The 17,116-nt window shown below is 38.5% G+C and overlaps 1 protein-coding gene across 7 annotated transcripts in view; it reads right to left on the bottom strand.

The window, feature by feature from the left end:
* Positions 1–17,116, bottom strand: part of THRAP3 (thyroid hormone receptor associated protein 3) — an 87,731-nt gene that overhangs the window by 31,535 nt on the left and 39,080 nt on the right. Inside the window, exon 1 of one of the 7 annotated variants that reach the window (XM_075908874.2) lies at positions 7,770–8,327. The exons of the other annotated variants lie outside the window; for them this stretch is intronic. The gene's annotated coding sequence lies outside the window, so the exon portion shown is untranslated. Of the gene's footprint in view, positions 1–7,769; positions 8,328–17,116 lie in introns of those variants that run through there. 7 annotated transcript variants of the gene reach the window in all.

Raw genomic sequence — 17,116 nt, 5'->3', positions numbered from 1 at the left:
TTTCTAAAATTTGTGCTGGCCCGTAGATATTCAAGGTAGCTCTCAGGGCTGGATGGTATAATTTGCTTACTTCATTTATGGTAAAAATATATGGAAATAATGGTAGCAAAATCTGATCTTGTCAGAGAAAAAGCTCCGTACTATGCGCCATTAATTACTTTGGCTATAAAACATCAGAGCACAAGATGCCAATCCTTAATTACACTAACAGATAAACACATTACTTAAAATATGTGCATGCACTCATCTACAAATCTATTTAGCTGCCACCATTAAGTTATATATGTATTTACATTGTGTGTGAAAAATTTCTTGTCCCTCCAGTTATATTAAAACAAACATTTTTAAGATTATTAAACTGCAGAACATCTTCTCCAGACCGTATTTTCTATCTATGGTACATGCTGGCTTAGAGAGTAAACAGTAATTGTCCATAATTTAAAATATCAATTTATAATAAAGATAACCAAGATGGAAAAGTGAACAACATTAACTAGGAAAATAAAAATAAAACTGACCTAGTTAAATATTCCGTTTCAAAGTACTCAATGCCCTATCAACCATACACAAAACCTAACTTTAAACTCTCTCAAACTGGGGACATGGAAATCTGTGGTTTGGAAGAAATCAGAAAAAATTAAATCACTACACAACTTTGGATCACATTGACTCAGTAAGATTATAGCTGCTATTCTAAAACATTTCCTAAAAAATTCAATCATATACCTGCCTCAAAGTTCACCAAACAGACATCTGAATTGGAAGTTGTCACAGAGTGTGGAGGAGTCTCAAGGCCCTGCACCTCCAGCCGCAGTCAGAGGTGAGACTCAGCCCGCAAGTAGAACAGAAGGTTTACCGGCTGACAGGGATACAGTGTAGCACAGACTTCTTATTAACACAGTAACCAGAAGCAGCCAGTACAATCCCACTTTGGGAGAGGGGAGCCCTAGGCCCCCTTCCCTGCATTCTCAGCCAACTGAGAGGACTCTCACACTCAGCAGCCAGTCCCAGCCATGCAGGCAGCTCCGCCTCCTCCTTTGTCTAGCTTCAAAAGGTGTCACCTATTGAATCTTCCACCTAGGCTCAGGTTACAACAGCCTGAGCTATTGTTCTGTGCTTGCTAAAATGGGGCAGCCACCCCTCAGTAAGAGCCACACCCAACATTTCCATCCCCAGCTGGGCACCAGTGCAGTGCCCAGGGAAACTGAAGGAAAAAATATGTAGCACTTTAAAGACTAACAAGATAGTTTATTAGGTGATGAGTTTTCATGAGACAGACTGAGGCACACATACGGGTTTACAACAGAACAGTACAAGACAGTAGGAATCACATACAACATAAAGCAAACAGAGCAAACACAATCCCCACTACATCACAGAAGCTTCAGGGGATAGCCGAGTTAGTCTGTTACAGAGAGAGAGAGGAAAAAAAAAAGGTCTGGTAGCACTTTATAGACTAATAAAACATGTAGATGATATCATGAGCTTTCATGAGCACACAGAAGTACATTCATCAATGCATAAGGAGTCGATCTTAATGTTACACTGCTCTACTGTAACAAAGATCTTGCCAGTGATATTGCCAGTGCTCACTCAGTTTTTAATTATGGGTTTTCAATGCTGAAAGCCATGTAAGTAGTTTTATAAATCCTTATTCCTTGGTGTTTTATAAATCCTTATTCCATCCACATTTATTTTCAGTAATTTTCTCCATAATCATTTGAACTAGCGATGTTTGAGTATGGGTGATTTATACACATATCCTTGGAATGAGACACTGTAAAAGTAGACTATTGCTGCATGGGACTTAAATAAGGTCCTTAAAACAAAAGTATTTACTGAACAGTACTTGGTTTCGGTTTAAAATATAACCAACAGTGCACTGATGTACAATCCAAGGGCTCTTTCTGACATGGTGTTTACGCAGAAAATATTAAAATGAACAGTAGTGAGGAAAAAATAAATCAGAGATTCTTACTCCTGAAAAGCCTCTTATGTGTCTTATAGCAGATGTGAGTGTGTGAGAGAGTGAGAGACTACAAAAATATCCAAATAATTAAGTCTGCTTTGCATCTGTCACCAGCGGGCAGTTAAATATTCATCAGAGCTGCTGCAACAAAATTTCACAATTCGCAGAAATGACTTGTGTCATTGAGCCTACTTTTGCTTTGAAAATTCACAATACAAAAACAAAGCCCAGATGAAAGAACCTGTTAGGTTCCTTGAAAAATCTGCTGCTCTTAGAAAATGGAAGAAAGATTAATAGCAGCTTTGGGATGTCCTTGGGTTATTTTTTGCCCTAGGGTGGCAAAGGACAATACTAGGACTTCATAGAACATGCAGATCAATGTTGTTATGCCACTTTATATTCTTGGAAGGATTAACAAATTATGATCTTTTTCTTTATATTTTACACTATAATGGCTCTTAGGTTTGCAAATCAGAGAACAAGCATGGAGAATTTTTTTTCAAATCGATTATTAAATTGGGTGTTTGCAAAACCAATACTTAGAGTTCAGTGTTAATTATTTTAATTGTTACACAGGGAGAAGAATGTGAACTTCAATTGAGATTACTGCAGCTGGTAATATGAGAGATACAGCTATATCTGTTTTTAATGTGAGATATCACAAGTTGTCCTTGTAGTACAAGAAACTCAACTACCATCTCAATCTCTAAAACAGTGAGAAAAGATGATAAAACACACAACAGTGCATTTAAAACTTTTGTGCACAGTGAACTGATTTATAATCTGGGCTCCACGATCACACACTTGAAATGTGTGGACTACAGTATTTCTTCTGGGCAGTGGGAAATAGGCAAATACAAATGTAAAGCTAAGTGTCATGTCAAATGAATATGGAAAACTGGTCAAGTGGGTCTGGCCCACGAAAGCTCATCATCTAATAAACCATCTTGTTAGTCTTTAAAGTGCTACATTGTCCTGCATTTTGGTCAAGTTAACAAATTTCGGTAACCTTTTTGTAGATCTGATTAAAATAGTAGAACTTGCTGTATGAGAACAGCATAAATAAAAGCCTGTTCTTTCTTCACTTAGTTTATATAAGCTAAATGCTTTTATTTTTAATCAGCAGAGTTGCTTGTGTCCATTTTAAATGCATTCCAATGGACTGACCTGAAACATTTTCATTTCCAGTTGCTCTCTCAGCCCTGGTCTACACAAAATAAGCTAAGTATCCACACTACCAAGCCTGTAATTTCAAAATAATGGGCGGTTATTTTGAAATAACTCCTGCTTTCCGCGAGGAACAACACTTATTTTGAAATAGTTACTTCAAAATAGCGGTACTGTGGACACTGCTCTTTTGAAATAACTACTCCCCAGAGTCATTCAAAATAATTACTCCCAGTGCTTCCTCGGGCTCTAAGTGGAAGTAAAACACCCACATTAAGGGAGCCTGCCTCAGATTAAATTCAAGGCTTCCCTGTAGTGAGGACTCGCTATTTTAAAAGTTATTTCGGGAGTTATTTTGAAATAAGTTATTTTAAAATAATTTCCTAGTGTAGACGTACCCTTAAGAGTCTAAAGTATGTGGGGGATACTCCATCAACCACTGACACCAACATATCTCTCAGAAACAGCATTATAACAGACACACAATCAGCACTACACAACAATGGCAGATTAAGTTACCAAGAAGGTGTTTTTTTTTATTCCATTTCTTCCATTTTTTGATTTAAAAAATGACACATGCTCTGCTTCTCTCACCCCCAGAAAAAACCCTGGCGATGGCAAATCTATTGACAATAGATAAAATATTCCATACTGTAAAGCATATGGAAATAAGTATGTTTCTGCTCTGGATGCTGAAAAATACAGCAGTAATAGATCATAGACAAGAAGCATTATCAGTATAGTAGGAAAGCCTCAACTAATAGTCACATTTCTAGGAGAGAACACTTCTCAAAGGACATTTTTAGATAAAAATTAAAAAAAAAATATTTATAAAATAATTGCCCTTGAGACACTGGTAGCTTTTCAAATGTGGCAAACTGTGGACCAAAGATTAAAGGGACAAACTGAAAACAGTGGAAATGAAGGATGGAAGTCAAATATAAGAATGGAAAGAATGAAACAGTCAGAGGGCTTAAAAAGATATGAGGCCACAAAAGATGGTCTAAGTTGCACCTTACAGAGCCCATTGAACAATTAAGTCTTCAATGGTTTAATCATAATAAAACGAACAAGAAGCTATGGTCTGATCTCCACTAAAGAGTTAGGCTGACTCACCCAGTCACTCACACGTGAAAAATACACACTGGAGAGGCTTACCAACCTAACTCCTGATGAAGACAGCAATAGGCCGACAAAAGAATTTTCCCCTCAACCTAGCCACAACCGCTTGGGGTAGAGTATCTATGCTAAGGGGAAAAGCCATCCCATTGATGTAGGCAGTGCCTACACTGAAGAAGCTGCTGTAGCATTTTGGAGAACTCACGGCTTATCTGCGCTTGAAGAGGTTAAACTACTTATGGGTCATTTTTTCCAACCTCAGAACTGTTTTCCATGAACTTACAAGGCAGTATTTCAAGAACTACAATTAAATGAATAAATAAATTATAAAATTATAATTATAAAATATTTTATACTAGCAGAAACATTTAAAAGAAATTGTTAAAGAGGATTAACACCATGAGTATGCAAGGTCTAATCACAACAGTCAATACTGTAGTAATTTCAGAAAGTCTCAAGTAATATATTAGGCCACTTCTAGAGTAAATTAAACGCAGCTAAAACTGATCAGAGCACAAATGAAAATGGCTGATGCCCTATCAAAAGTGCAAGCATACTGCACTATGCATTAAAGCAGGGCTACTCAACAAGCAGACTGCGGTGCAGTTTGGGGCTCAACATACGGCCTGCAGGTGGGATTCTTTGAACATGGCCTCCACTGAGAACACCCTCCACAACGAAGAGTCAATATAATGGTCTTCTGTTGATATGTGTTTTAGTAGTTACATTCCTGGAATGCCATTGCTCAGCACTTTTAATGTCATATGGATGGAAATAGGGTAAATATTACATTTTATTAATATCAGCAGAACTGATTTAAATGGGGCCTGCATGTTGTGTAGTCTTGCCTTAATCTTTGTATTCATGCCTGTCAGTGTGAAAGAAGCTATTTGCACATATGTGGCCCTCAGCATGTGCTGTATCATTGTGGCCCCCAGGGCTTCCAAAGTTGAATACCCCTGCATTAAAGCAAGGGTTCTCAACCTTTTTCTGAGTCCCCCCGGCCTACTGCATGCTATTAAAAACTGCAAAGCCCACCTGTGCCCCAAGAACTGTCTTGGATGGAATACTCAATGCATCCAATTTCTGCATTTTAAATATCAATCATATCTGTCCAGCAACACTATCATTACATTTGTAAACAAAAACACACTCTAGGTGTACCAACTACTAAAATTCATAATCAACTCATCATATTTGTTACACTATTTTTAAAAACTGCTACATGAATAATGTCCTAGCCATGAAAGATGTATTGCCTTTACAAAAGTGGAAGTCATGCAACAGCTTTAACTGTGATCTGACAGGTAAAGCTGGATCCTCTGATGAAAACTCCATCCTCCAGATGTATCTTCTGAGGCAAAGATTCCTGAACATTTCCAACGCAAGTGCAGTAAACTAACATGCATGAAGGTAGAAAGCAGGAAGAGATTAATTTCAATTTGATATGTGAGGGCTCTATAGAAAAGTTAATTTAAAAAAAAGGAAGGGTCAATACTCCCTCTATTTGTGAAATTCTCTTGGGTATGTCTACACTTGTAACCTCTTTCGAGAGAGGGATGCAAATGAAGACATTCAAAATAACAAATAAAGTCAGGATTTAAATACCCTGAGCTTCATTTGCCCATTTGCGTTATGGCGCTATTTCAAAATAACAGACAGTGTTAAGACGCGGTTATTTTGAGAGAAAACCCTTCTCTCGAAATAACCGTGTCTTAACAGCGTCTGTTATTTCAAAATAGCGCCATAATGTGAATATGCAAATGAAGCATGGGATATTTAAATCCCGGGTTCATTTGCAATTTTGAATGTCTTCATTTGCAGGGCTTGCCGAACCGCGGCAAGCCCCGCTAGCCAACCGCACTGTCCGGCGATCTGCGCATGCACAGATCACCTGCAACCTGGAATAGCCAGGTTCGATCTACTCGCCCCGAGCGAGTAGATTGCATTATTTGTCGATCTCTGTTCATTTGCATCCTTCTCTCGAAAGAGGCTGCAAGTGTATACATTACCTTTAAGGTTTCAGATGCTGGAATGGAACAGGAGAACAGTAATTTCTGGAATCCCCTTTCCTGGATTATACTATCTACAATAGACATCCTTACAGTGGAGGGCTCACTTCAAAGCAATGGCTAAAATGCACTCCAATATCAACTCTGGCATACATGCACATTGTTTCCAATAGGGTTAAATCATATTATAGTCCATCTTGATTCAATAAACAAAGCTTAAAGTAGTGTGTAAAAAAAAAGTTGACAATTACTCCAAGACTCTACTTAGAATGGTCTTTGAAGAGTAAGAATAATACTCTGCACTTCCTAACCCTCTACACCTTCAATGCTACTTTAATAAGGACTTGAACCGATTTTCTCCCTCCCATCCACTAAATACATTTTAAATTCTAATATCTACAAATAAAGGTGGTCAATAAGCAGACTGAGAATTAGATCTGGAGCACCAGATTTTCAACAGATCTCAACATCTTTTTATTTCATTATCATTTTTAAACATTATTTGATCTGGATTCTGAACCTTGACCAAGAAATTTGGACCTTGACAAAAATAACTTACTACTCTGATCTACAGCATGCTAGATTATCACATGAGGGAGCCAGCCTTAATGAAGTCATGATAACAAAGAACCTAGTTTTTACCCAACACAAAACCAGGTTTTAGAGGCTCTGAAAACACTACATCCTCACACCACTACTGACTGACTTGGAGAAAACACTACCCTTCCCGCATCCCAGAAATAGGTGTAGAAACACAATCATTTAATATAGAAAGATGCTACACTTTCAACTGTTGGGAAATTTTAAAATATATGCATCTCTCTCATGCATAAGATCATAAAGTGGCCTCAGATCTTAAAAGATCAGGATCTTAAAAGAGGTGAATATTGTTTGTTTCATCAAACTAGATATTTTTAGAAGATTTTTTGGTTGCAGTCACTATAATCTACTTTGGTCTACAACATTTACTAGTTAAGTCAGGCTTTTGTTTGACTTAAGTGCCAAAAATTCTTCTCCCTCTAAAGCTGTTTTGGTTGTTTCTTTGAGGGTCATTGTAACTGCAAGCCATCAAAATGGAAAGCAGAACTCATTCCTAGCAAGTGAGCTGGCTCCTAGATACAGCTCTTTTAAAACAGCCTCTGTCTGACCTCAAAGGGTTAAAATAGAAAAGAAGGGTGGACTCCACTCATCTCCCCACTCACTGCATTTGTAAGACTGAAACAGCTCAACCCAGAGTTGAGAGTTCTATCCTGAAGGAGTTAATGATTTACTGATATTGCCTCTGAACTTTATTGTTCAAAAACGCATAAGAATACAGGTCGCCCTCCCTCTCTGTTCCTTGTAGAAACTTGAAATAAATTCTCAGATGCTTGACGGACGCAATGATTAGAAAGAATTTATTACAGTGATACAAAACTCCCGAAGACCACTAGTTCTAATGGAAAGAGCCAACTGTAGAAGATACGGATTAACTATGAAAGTGGCCATAACTCCACACTTACCTTATTGTTTGGACATCCAAACTGGATATGGGGGAATCCACATAAAGGAAACATACGCAAAATGCCTGACACTGTTGATAGAGAGCGGCAGCTCTGGAAACAGGCAGAAAATGAAAACGTGTCTGGCCCTGTGAGCGGAGAAGGCAGGCTCACATTATACAGAGAGCTATGGAGTCGCATTTCCTTCCTGCTTTCAGTCCTGATGACACTTCAACCTCCACCCCCTTCCACAATTAAAGGGCCAGGATTGTTTTCCTCTATTGCAAAGCAGGTCTCACCTGGCAGCAGAAAAAAGCTGTGGTGATCCTGCCTGATCTGTTGCAGAGAACAAGGCCAGACAGAGCATGACTTAGCTTTGCACTTGGAACTGTTTTTATACAGGAGGGGATGAGTTTTACAGCCAATTTTCCACCAAAGCTACTGGTCCTGTCTGGAAACCAGACTGCAACCTTTGTGGTAACACTCTGAAGTGTTAAAAGAATCTTCCCAAATAATGGTTTAGTCTGATTAGGGAGGATTTGATTTAAATCATAATTTAAATCACTAGTCAGGAAGACTTGATTTAATCATGGTTTTCTACACAAACGTGCATTCTTGTTGGTTATAACCTTAACACATATTCTTCACAAGATGTAGATAGAGGTAGGTTTCATTTTTAGAAGGTAAGTACTATACAGTACGTTTTTCAACAGTGATTTATTTTGAAAACTTTTCAAATTAGTTTTACAGCTATCTCAGGAAATGGAATGATTGTTTATTTCATTTACCAAAGGTAACTGAAGCAGATATTTATGAAGTCATTGGGAGATGAGCTATCTCCAATTCAACAGGTCAATCAATATTTGGAGGATTTTCTTGCCAGGGTGTATTAGGAGATCATCACTAGACAGACATTCACATTATTTTATTTAACTAAAACAACATTATGTATTCTGGTTTTTTCCTTCAACAGTAAACACAATATTTTAACAAAACAAGCAAGTGATTTTTTTAAATTTAGTGAAACAGTCAAGGTTTTTTTTTAAATCAGATTTGTTTTTGTTAAAATTGTTTAACTAAAGTTAAATGAAATATTTTTTAAAAATTACATTGACTCAGCCAGATCAACATGAAAAATATAGAATATTGGCTTCTGCAGCTAACTAAGTTGTCTTCACCTTCATTTTCCAAATCTGGAAAAGAAAAACAAGCTGTCCTGCTTTTTCAGGTCCCAAATGATTTCTCAGTTTGGAATTAATTTGTTGAAAGAAAGAAAATATTTTTATGCTCGCTGAAGAAGCTACTGCAGTTTCTGAATCCAAGTGCTTAAGTCACTTCCACCAGTTCACTGGTGTGACTTTCTTTAATCATCAGCAAACATTTCTTCAGTGGTTCACCTTCAGTTCTGAAGTTTATTATAGTTGGCATTGTGGAGGGAAGAATGCTGGATGCCCATTATGTCAGATCCAATTCTTCAGCAGTTAAGGTTTGACCGTGGTACCGAGTTTTGAGAATATTTGCAAGAAAATGAGCTGGAGGATAGTGCTTGTCCCATTTTTTTTTAAATACTTGTAATTTAACTCTGTCATTGCATATTTCTTTAAGATTTCACTTAGTACCTCTCAAATTTCAACTAAATCAGCAATAAAAAGCTATTTCCCTGCATTTTGTTCACGGCTACAAGAACAGACTTCAGGATACTCGGCGTGTGTTCAATGTTTCTCTTAAGCATGATGAGAATTTTGGCTGACAGCGCCATCTATTTTTTCACAATTTTGTTCACAAATTCTCATCAGATTAGGCCCGTTCTTGATATAGTGCTCAAAACAGTATACTACTGAGTTCCTTTGCATGACTTGTGGGAGAGTCTGGGATGGCTAAACACCAGTGGTTAAGGAGTTCAGCCATGGTCGGCATTACTCTTGAACATGTTTTTTCCCTTTGTTTCTATAGTGTAACGCCTCTGCCTCCCCTGCCCCCGTGGAAACGGTGCTGGGGGGACGGATCTCTTTTAAGCCAGCTCCTGCAAGCACTCGCTCCTGCCCCCCCACCACTTGCAGGGGAAGAGGCGGAGCGACTAATCGAGTCACTACACAACTATCCAATAAGCTTATGCTTATCAGATTGTTGACTAGTTGCTTATATTCCTAGCTCAAACATGAGAATTCAAGAACAATTCAGACAGAACACAGGCAGTACTTAAGATGTATGAAATAAAGTTTACCAGTCTGAAGATCCCACATCTTTAATGCAACTTCTGAAAAGGAATATTTTGCATGTTGTTGTTCCATTCGGGCAATAAGGCCTTGCATAACTTTGTTGCATTGTTTGCATTTTGAATGCATGCCTGTCTTTCCCACAGGTAGAGGAACTTCATTAAAATATTCCTAAATTGGGTATGTTTCACAGCCTGCAGTCATAATAGGTTTTCCCTTCTAGTGAGAGAATGGTATGGTAGACCTCAAATCACTGAAGGCTACACTCAGAAAGACCTCAAGACTCCTGGAATATGCTGCTCAAACAAGTTTCACTTTTGTTTCTACTGCTGTCCCTTCCTTCTCACATTTATCTCCAGACTTCTCCTTGTCCTGATCTATTCCATCCTCCTCCCCCCCAAAACTTTTATTCATTGAAACTCTGCACTTTTAGAGAGAGGTACACAAATTTGAAGAAGGACAATAGGGTTGAGGCCTGCTATTTCTTACCTCCCTCCCTCTCTCTAAACATTTTTGCTGTTAATAGGCATATTATCTCTGAAGACACAAACCCACAATTTAGGAACTACAAAACTAAACATTTCTGATGGCATTTTCTAGACTGAGCACTGAGCCCCACTGGACAGATAGAAAGATTAACCTAAATAATCTATACAGAAGTCTCTGGAACCCGGTAAAATTGGATCCCTAATCCATGAACTTATTGGAAAACTTTTACAAAACTTTTCTTAAACATTATATGACTATATTGTCTCATACTATGGAATTAGAATTTATAATCTATGGAATTAGAATTTATGGAATTTGTTCCATTATGAGATATCTTTGAGCTATAATGTATCTTCATTAAAACTTTTTATTAAATAAGTTTTATTTTTTTAAAATAATCGATTTTTATCCACCCTGAGTCTTATGTCTAGGAACAGGATATAGTCCAAAGCTATCTTCAGAGTTAACTTTAAAACGGCTCTACTGATGGACTGTAACTATTTCAATAGGAAAGAACAAATAGGAACAGAAGCTTTACATTAACATGCTTCGCAGCCCCACCAATCCACAGCCCAGTTAGAATATTAATATGTTAAAATTCTACTGCCAGAGTGGAAGTCTTAAATAAAACCTTTATTAAAATAAAATTATCTAATGAACCTGGACATTTCATTTCTGAACACAATCATTTCTGATCATCTTTGCTGTTAATGTAGGAAAATGTTTGGTACAGGGACCTTTGCTTACTGGTTTGTAAGTACCACACACACTTAAGGTACTATATGAATAGCAACCATTATTAAATTGTTTTGAAATATAAACTGCTTTGTCTAGTTGGAGTTAAGTAAATCACTGAAATATGAATGAATTTAATACATCCATTTTTTCCCCACATTGAAGATACAAAACAATGACTCTGACACCCAAAAGAAAACAAAATAATTACCTAACCAGAACTAGACAGCTTAATGATCTAACTGGTTCAAAAGAACATGAAGTACTTAGGAGCAGCATGTTTTGTTATATCAGAGTTTAGCAACCTATGGCTCGTGAGCCAAATATGGCTCACTAGGGAGCCAGATATGCCTCTTCTGGAGCCCCAGCTCAGCCGCCCCATACGCCTCCCTGCAGCAGGGAGCCAGCGCTGGCACTACAGCCTTATGACCTCCACAAGCCTGGAGTGTCAATGCCAGCTTCCCATAGGGGTGGGGGGCCAAGGTGAGGGAGAAAGCCCCCTCCACCGCCAGATCCAGCGTGAGGGGAACAAGAGGAGCAAAAAAGTCTCAGTGTACTCCTCTTTTCCTTCAATCAGCACGTGGGAAACAAGCAGCCAAAATGGCTCGATGAGCACTGCCCTTTTTCGTCCCTCTGGGAAACACTCCCCTGGAGGTTTCTGAGGAATGGGAGCAGCGGGCAACGTATTACATCAGTGGTCACCAACCAGTAGATCTCGATCTACCGGTAGATCTCAGGGGCTCTAAGAGTAGCTCTTGAGCCCTCTCTGAACTGCGCGCCTGCACGGTACATTTACATTAGATTTCCTCATTTGAGGAGCAGCTACTCACCGAGCAACAACACAAGTGAGTAGCTGCGAGGAATGGTGGGAGCTGGGAGATCACCCAGCCCCAGCCTGCTCCTGCTCCCTAACCCCTGGCCAGGCAGCTTGCTCCCTGGCCAGACCTCACATCCTCACCCCCCTCCTACACACCACCTTCTCCCATCCAGATCCTGTACTTTCATCTCTATCCTATTCACTGGCAGCCCTGTCCCGCACTCTTAACCCTCATTTTTGGCCCCACCCCAGAGGCTAGGAGGGCACAAAATCCACTAACCCTGGAATCACAGAAGAGTAATCTGGCCTGAGGCCTTAAACCTCAGTCCTCCCTGTCCCTCCCCCCATTATGGGGCTGGAGCACCAGTGACGGGAGGTGTTTCAGTTGGGGATCACATCAGTGAGGGTTGGGGATTTCCAGACTTTTTTTTCTTTTTTTTTTTTTGCTTCTCACTTGTGTGGTCCCTGACTGATGGGTTAGTGGTCAACCATCCAAAAAAGGTTCCCCACTCCAGCCATAAATAAAGACAATGTTGAAACCTTTTGTGCTGGACATAATATTTTACTTTATTTAAAAATGTAGCCATGCCAACAAGCCCTCAAATGGGGCCCAGCCCCCATCTGCCCACAGCATCGTATTGCTCCTCCACCCCCCCACACACCAACTCTGAGTCCATCACATATCTGAACCCCCTGCTCTGAGGCCATCATATCCTCACATCCCTAGTCCCCTACCATAACACTCCTGCACTTCCACACACCCCAACCTTGTGCCCTGAGTCCATCATACACCCCAACCCAGACTCTTGCACCTCCATATCACCAGTCCCCTGCCATAAGATTCCGACAGCCTGAATACGTGCCTGAAGTTGGATTTGACCAGTCATGATGTAAACTTCAAAGAAATGTGTGAAAAGATACAGCAGCAGAAGTCCCATTAAATAAAGTCCGTGAGTACAATTTATGCTACTATTAATTATGTCATTTAATAATATTACATTGTATATTTTCAGTCATACAAATGGGCATTCTTATATGGCTCTTTAGTTATTCGGACTTTTGAGATTGTTTGACTCTTTGGTTTGAAAAGGTTGACGAGCCCTGTGTTATATTATGTAGTATTTGATCCAGATGATCACAGAGTGCTGCTGTTTCATCTTAGAGATGTAGCAGGGATTAACAGAAATATGCTCAGATGAACGTCAAAATGCGGCCATCAGCTTGCAGCCAGCACCATCTACAATGCACTAAGATAGCTAGACAAAAATCAGTAACTGGGTGAAGAGCAGTTGGCTCAAGCTAAACTGTGCAAAATAGAGCAGGTACTGGCGGAGAAAGGGTGCACTCCAAAGAACAAGCCACCACCTCTAACACATCCCTCTCTATTCTAGTCTCTGATCAAGACAGTCCACAGTGGATGGATCCTCAATGCTTCAAGTGAGAACATTTCTTAAGACTACATCGTGTGCTTGTTGACAAATTTGACGGTCTTGTGGTTTACACGTGTCTGTAGCATTTTGTAAAAACGTGTCTCTGAAAAGAGTTAGGAATTTTAGTAATTTTGGCTAAATATTCTGTAGCAACATTAAGGTTGCTGAACATCTGACACCACAGTTCTTTTATCAACAAACCAAGAAATCAAGCAGCTGAAATGCAGATTACCTTTCACGTCTATCCATATGATCTTCACCTTAACTGTAGAAAGAGGCTTACATATTATACAGGCTATTCGAAGCCTTTGACTGCTCTGTTACCTCAATTAGGAATTAAGCAATTTTTTTTCTTGTGATGGTTGTTGTGTCATGTTCTTAAAGGTGAAATGCTGGTGCAGTATTTTACTAAGTAAAAAAATTCGGATAGACATGGCAGACAAGACTCAAATGAAAATGCAGCATGATCAAATACTGGCAGTACCTCCCTACATTTTGCACTGCTGATGAAAGGAAACATGAATAGTTCCTAGATAAGAAATGATGCATTTCCAGTAACACTATTTAAAAATCAAGCAATCATGCTAAAAACTAGACAGCATTACTAAATTAACAGAAGTGCTGTGATTTCCTGACTGTAAGATACACTTTACAGAAAAGGTACTCCCCTCTAAATTACCACAGATCGCAAATAAAGAAAAACCTCAGTAACATGCCATTTTATTCTCTTTTTAAAACTTCAAGTAAAGTTTTTATTCTATGTAATAATTGTACTGCTTTGGCTTTTTTGTTTTTCTGCAGTCTAAACAGCAGAAGTTCCTTGGATCTGGTCAAAATATTATTTACTTGACTTGTTGAAAATAATTCTTATGGTCTCTCCTGTCAGGCAAACAATCTGAACTAGATAATTCCGGCATAAATGGAAAATAAAATAAGGACACTTGTACAGACTTACCAGGGGCCACGTGAGAATGGAGTTGCAATATCAGGGGCCAAGTGAGAATGGAATTGCAATATCTCCAACAGTCAGTCCTTTTGGGTTCTGTGTAAATGCTTTGCAAGCAGGAGCACTTAGAAGGAAATATTTCAGATATGTCTTTTCATTGCTGAGTTCAGAATAATCAATGCAGCCTCACTCAGTAACTGGCTTTCCAGGAAGTAACATGGAGCTTAGTTGAATTCAATTACTGTATCTAAGTTATCTATTTCCCAATTAAGACACTTCTGCAAATAACTGAAAGCAAAATGCATACAGCTTCCATATCAAAACATTACTGTGTATGTACACACAAAATGGGAGTAAAATGCATTTAAATTAACTTGTATTTAGGTAAAGTTATTTTACCTTTTTATCCTGTACAGTCTTTAGTATTCTGCAGAAGGTATGAAAAAGCCATCAGCTAAAGCTGCTTTTCTTTGGGTGCTGTGAGTACTGCTAAACTAGAGGTAACACAGTATCATCTTTTTTTTTTTTTTAAATCATGAGATGCATTCAGCAATTCTCTGTACTGTGAAATTCACAGATGGTAATAATCTTTTCTTGGAACAAACTTACTTTTGAAAAGCTGTCTCCTGCTAAGAGTCCACATGTAAAATTAAGTCAAAGTTTTCCAGAACTATGGAAAACTTGCTCAGAACTGGACCTTTGGAATTTGGCTTCTCAAATAAGTTGTAAAGCACCATTACACTTGCTTTTGTTTCCATCCTAGCAGCAAAGTTTCACATTTCAACTTCATTTCATGTGTTTACCAAAAAGCACATACTGGGGGCTCTTGCTTCCACAAGAAATGTATTTGGAGAGCAAGCAAACATAAGCTAGTCACAGTGCTACATGCAACTCTAATACTAGTTACACTGACATTGCAAAGGATCCTGAAGTATTAAAAATTATATACATTTGGTACAGCACCACTAAAATGTCACCTCAGAGATGGACAAGAGACAAGCAGAGCTCTGAAGAATATACAGTGTGAAACAGCAACAAATTCTGGCTAAGAGCAATGAGACAAAGCCTTGTTCTCACAAAAATGCCACAGAGGCTTGTACACCAACGAAGAGGAGGCAACAAAACTTGTTTTGTAAGGTCTTTATCCCAGTGTCGCCCTCCACCACATAGTTAAGTGAATGGAACTCAGTTACTCTATCAGGACCAGACTCAATCCTACTATGATTTGAACATAAGGTCCCAAGTAGAGTGAAAAATTGGGGCAGTGGGTATGCGGTAATAGGCACATATATTAGAAAAAGTCCTGAATACCAAGACTTTCCCTATAAAATTGGGACATTTTTCACCTTAGTCCCCAGGTTACTGCAGAACAGAATAGACAGCTATTTCTGTGCATTATTAAAAACTAGAAGAAAAATTAGGGTAGCCATTTGTTAAACAATAATTAAATTGGTAAATGTTAAACATACTATTGCAATAACAATTATGAGAGTAAGAAATATATCGAAATACTTTGTGTAGGTTCTTCACAATGGAGGACAAGAGTCAATATTCCCATTTTACAGATTAAGGATGGAGGCAGAAAAAAGCCATAGCAGTGGTCTAAGGCTGTAACAGATGGCGAGTGAGAGATCCAAAAACAGAACACCGAACTCCCAATGTGTATTTACATATATGGAAGAACTGAGGCAAGAAAGAGAGAACACTACCCTCCCTTATCCAAGGATTATCACGAGTTAAAAAACATCCTTTGATATACAATCTGCACTGTACGGAAAACCATCTGCTTTTACTGTGTGCAGCTCACAGTATTAGACTTACAACAGAGTAATGAAGATGTTGGGACAAATCAAACCAGAAAATCTTACTTAAAATTGTGCTTGCGTCTGAAATGCCTTGTGCCCATTAAGAGGACACACTTCCCTCAGACTGGGGAAGTCATATTTTGAAACTTAATCAGCTATTTTTATTTCCTTTGGTGTCTCAGCTCACAAATAAGTCCCTTTGTCACAGGACACCATGGAATAAAAACTAAAAAAGTGGAAGTGGGAGCTTCAGTTGACCTACTAATCAGGATTTGGCATAGAAGGCAGAGAACTGGTGTTGCAATATGTACAAGTTGTAAGGGTGGTTAATATTTTACAATGTTGAACTTTGTAACAACTCAAACAGCTGCAGATTTTTTCAGTGCAAAATGCAAATCCTTCTTTAGACTAAATCCTTCAAAAACTTTGGGGATCACCTCATTGTAGTGATTCTCTCGCCCCCAACATTTGAGTTTGAGACTGAACTATCTTGTTCCCCTTCCTTGCTTAGAGGTATCCATTTTAATTGCATGAACATGCTGTTCTTTCACAAAATTCACAGCTTATTGTAGATCAGGTTAATACAATTAAACAGCAACTCATTTTTCTCGTGATTCTCAATCTAAAAAAAAGCAAGTTGTGGGTTGGAGTAAACACTTTAAAACCAATTACGCGTTTTAAAATTCATTACACTGCAGTTTAATACCATTTTAAAGATTTTTGGCATTAACAAAAAAGACTTTCCTTGAATCTAATCTCATCTATGGGCAGTTTCCAGTAACTCAGTGAATATTCCATTGTCAAGAAGTTATCATTGTTATGCACCTCCCATTAGCTGCCAATGTTTTAGACTAAGTATTCAGAATATCCTTTTCATTTAATTTACAGGTTTTGTGTTCTGCTTTTCAAAAAGCAACCACTTCAAGTAAA

The sequence above is a fragment of the Pelodiscus sinensis genome, chromosome 26 (assembly GCF_052426305.1).
Source record: "Pelodiscus sinensis isolate ZL-2025 chromosome 26, ASM5242630v1, whole genome shotgun sequence".
NCBI lineage: Eukaryota > Metazoa > Chordata > Testudines > Trionychidae > Pelodiscus > Pelodiscus sinensis.
The sequence above is the reverse complement of the archived record's forward strand: the minus strand, read 5'-3'. Positions and strand labels throughout refer to the sequence as shown.